Source organism: Leucoraja erinacea, chromosome 19 (assembly GCF_028641065.1).
Source record: "Leucoraja erinacea ecotype New England chromosome 19, Leri_hhj_1, whole genome shotgun sequence".
Lineage (NCBI taxonomy): Eukaryota > Metazoa > Chordata > Chondrichthyes > Rajiformes > Rajidae > Leucoraja > Leucoraja erinaceus.
The window spans coordinates 14,910,750-14,914,874 of NC_073395.1; positions in this window are offsets into that span (position 1 = coordinate 14,910,750).

A 4,125-nucleotide genomic window follows, 5' to 3' on the forward strand; every position below is an offset into this window, starting at 1 on the left:
CCTCATCTATTGCGTCCGCTGCTCTAGATGTCAGCAGATCTATATCGGTGAGACCAAGCGGAGGTTGGGCGATCGTTTCGCCGAACACCTCCGCTCGGTCCGCAATAACCAAGCTGACCTCCCGGTGGCTCAGCACTTCAACTCCCCCTCCCACTCCGTCTCCGACCTCTCTGTCCTGGGTCTCCTCCATGGCCACAGCGAGCAGCACCGGAAATTGGAGGAACAGCACCTCATATTCCGTTTGGGGAGTCTGCACCCCGGGGGCATGAACATCGAATTCTCCCAATTTTGTTAGTCCTTGCTGTCTCCTCCCCTTCCTCAGCCCCCCTGCTGTCTCCTCCCATCCCCCAGCCTTCGGGCTCCTCCTCCTTTTCCCTTTCTTGTCCCCACCCACCCCCGCCCCCGATCAGTCTGAAGAAGGGTTTCGGCCCGAAACGTTGCCTATTTCCTTCGCTCCATAGATGCTGCTGCACCCGCTGAGTTTCTCCAGCTTTTTTGTGTAACCCTCATTACCACATACTTGCCACCTGATCCCTGCAATTATTGTCATCACGGAAGACACAGAACAGCTACAAAAGTACCAGACTCGTGGCAACATACAGACTGAAGTGAATTAGCCGTGATTGGAAAAAGTTGTGCTACAGAGGTTGATAACAACAAACGCTGATACATCCCAAGGATTCATTGATCTGCATCCAGAAATTTTTGGCTATAGAAATACTGAGCACTTTGATTATCATCATCTTGTGGGTTAGAGGGCAGTAAAAGTTTAGGAAAGGAGGGAAAGGGAAACAGAAATACAACAATCTGTTAGCCTAAAGTCAATGGGGGTGCTGAAGTCTAATGTGAAAGCAATATTAACAGAGCGCTTTGAACGGTTGAGCAGAAGCAGCATGGTGATGTGGAACAAAAAATGATTTCAGGATGTGACTAGTAGAATAGATAAGGTGGAACACTAAAGTGGATGTAGTTTATTTGGATTTTGCACCAGGTCAGTCAGGAAGTTGGTCTACAATGTTGGAGATATGGAAATTGGGGCAATATCTGTTTTAGAATTGAGTGTCGGACAGAAAGAAAAGAGTTGGAATAAAATGATCTTTCTCAGGGGACAGTTTATAACAGAGACCAATACATAAGCCCCAGCTATCCATGAGCTGTATCATTGATTTGGCTGAGGTGACCGAAAGTCATGGATCTAAGTCTGCAGATAATATTGAACCATGTGGAATTGTGAGCAAGGATTTGGATGGAAACAGGCTTCATATGGGTGTCAATTCCAATCCTTGTTGCCAATCTGTTAACTCATATTTATTTCCCCATCTTTAGAAATGCAAAGAATTAGTTAATCTGAAAGAACATAAGCAATATAGAGCGATAGAGACAGCATGGAAACAGACCCTTCGGCCCACCCAGTCTGTGCCAACCATCAATGGCACATTCACGCTAATCTTACATTAATTCATCTTTTTATGCTTCTCACATTCTCATCAACTCTCCGAAGATACTACCACTGACCAATACAATAGGGTCAATTTACAGTGGTCAATTAACATACCAGCCCACATGTTTTTGGAATGTGCAAGGAAACTGGTGTGCCCGGAAGAGACCCATATGGTCACAGAGGGAACTGGCAAACTCCGCACAGTGTTCAGAGTGTTTAATTGTCATATGCATAGGGAATGGAACAATGAATTTCTTACTTGCGGCAGCTTTACAGGCATATTATTGCAACAACACAACCAACAAATATACATTAAAGAATTGACTAATAATAAATTATTAGTTAAAACGTAATAAAAAGAAACTGTGGATGCTGGCTTATACCAAAGATAGATACAAGATGCTCGGTGACCCTTCTTCAGATCGATTGCAGGGGTTATAATAACTGGGTTAGTATACTATTAGTTATACTAGGTAATAGTGTAAACTGAAGTATGTTATACAAAGTCTATCGTAGTTTGGTGCTGTAGAGTTGTGCTTAGGGTTGTGCAGGGTGGTTCATGAGCCTGATGGTTGATGGGAAAAGCTGTTCTTGAACCTGAAGGTAATGGTTCTCAGCCCACTGTACCTTCCCAATGACAGCAATGTGATGGGACCAGGTTGGTGTGGGTGTTTGATGATATTAGCTGCCTTAGTGAAGCAGCACTTCCTGCAGATTCCTCAGATTGCTCTCCAGTGTGTAGGCGAATCGTAAAAAAACGTGGGAGAGTTGAGGGGAAATGAAATATGGGATTAGTGCAAATGGGTGGTTGATGATTAGTGCAGACCTGGTGGGCAGAAGTCCACTGTTTCTGTGCCCTATCATTTACAATCCCTGGCCTCTTCAGGAAGTTTACAGTTTGCACTCCTGGGCTACACCCTCACTGTTGGTCATTTACACTCACACTGAAACTTGCAATTTCCCAGTTGCTGCACTTGCTGAAGCAGGGCTGCTGGAGAGAAATGGCTCAAAAATGAGCCCTTGAATCACAAGGCAGATGATTAGGCACAAAAGGGCGGTGTGTGTAAGGAACAAGCTGCCAGAGGAGGTAGTTGTGGTAGGGACTATCCCAACATTTAAGATGCAGTTATTCAGGTACATGGATAGGACAGATTTGGAGGGATATGGACCAAATGCGGGCGGGTGGGACTAGTGTAGCTGGAACCGGTGTGGTCAAGTTGGACCGAAGGGTCTGTTTTCACACAGTATGACTCTATGACTATGACAAAAATCTGGAGTAACTCAGTAGGTCAGGCAGCATCTCTAGAGAAAAGGAATAGTGATGTTTCAGGAAGAGAAGTTTTTCCCACTGACTTATCCCTCAACTGAGGTCACTAAGACAAATTATATTTGGCTCTTTGCTGTGGAAGCCTATTCTGTAGCTGCAGACACAGCATTCAAACAGTGACTACATGTCAAACTAATTTGTTTGGAATGACCTGAGATCATGAAAACTGCTTTATGAATGGAAATCTTTCCTTTTATGTTGACTGGTGAGATGATGTGGGGAGCCTGTGTGGACTTTGTCTCACATCTGACAGAGTTGCTATTGCTAATCACCATTCATTAAATGTATGTCACAGAGACAGGCTACTCGGCATTATTGGTAGTTTTTATCCCAGTGCTCTTACTCCCCCAAGTCCCCACTCAATTCCCTTTATCTGACCTTAAGATTATTGGCCAGAGGAAATATTTACTCCATGCTGTGAATCCATGTTTGAGATATCCATTAGTTATGTGTAAGTGTTTATTCACTGGAAATGAGTGATGTTTATGTGAAATAATCCACAATCAACTCATCTGGATGAAACAAATTATTTTCACCCTTCCGGGTTTGAGAGAAAGTGAATAATTTCCCCAACTCTTCCACTTGGAGAGCACTATGGAAGAAGTGCTCTCTAAATGGAAGGTTGAGGGGGGGTCTTATAGAAACAGGCTAGATGCAGGAAGATTGTTCCTGATGTTGGGGAAGTCCAAGACAAGGGGTCACAGTTTAAGGATAGAGGGGAAATTCTTTAGGACCGAGATGAGAAAAACATTTTTCACACAGAGAGTGGTGAATCTCTGGAACTCCCTGCCACAGAAGGCAGTTGAGGCCAGTTAATTGGCTATATTTAAGAGGGAGTTAGATGTGGCCCTTGTGGCTAAAGGGATCAGGGGGTATGGAGAGAAGGCAGGTACAGGACACTGAGTTGGATGATCAGCCATGATCATATTGAATGGCGGTGTAGGCTCGAAAGGCCGAATGGCCTACTCCTGCACCTATTTTCTATGTTTCTATGTAAGTGTCCAAGGACAGTTAATATCCTAGGATGTTGCAACGCTACAATCAATGACTTGGCGGACATAAAACTTATTTCAATAAATAGAAACCAAAATGCCCTTAAAATAATGACATAATGTGCAACACAGACTTCTTCTTGTCGAGAGTTTTGCATCATCCTATTCCCAATGGCCATCATCCTTCTAGTGCATGCCTTACACTGTCCAAGAAGATGTAAATTGTAAAGCTCGTCATTGTTCTCAAAGACCTCTTTTGTCTCCACTCTACTCTCCATTTAGCACCCACCCCCGCAACATCTGAAGATCTCACCTTTCTTAACTTCATCTTCAACTGTTGTAAAGCTGTGGATGTGGGGCACACC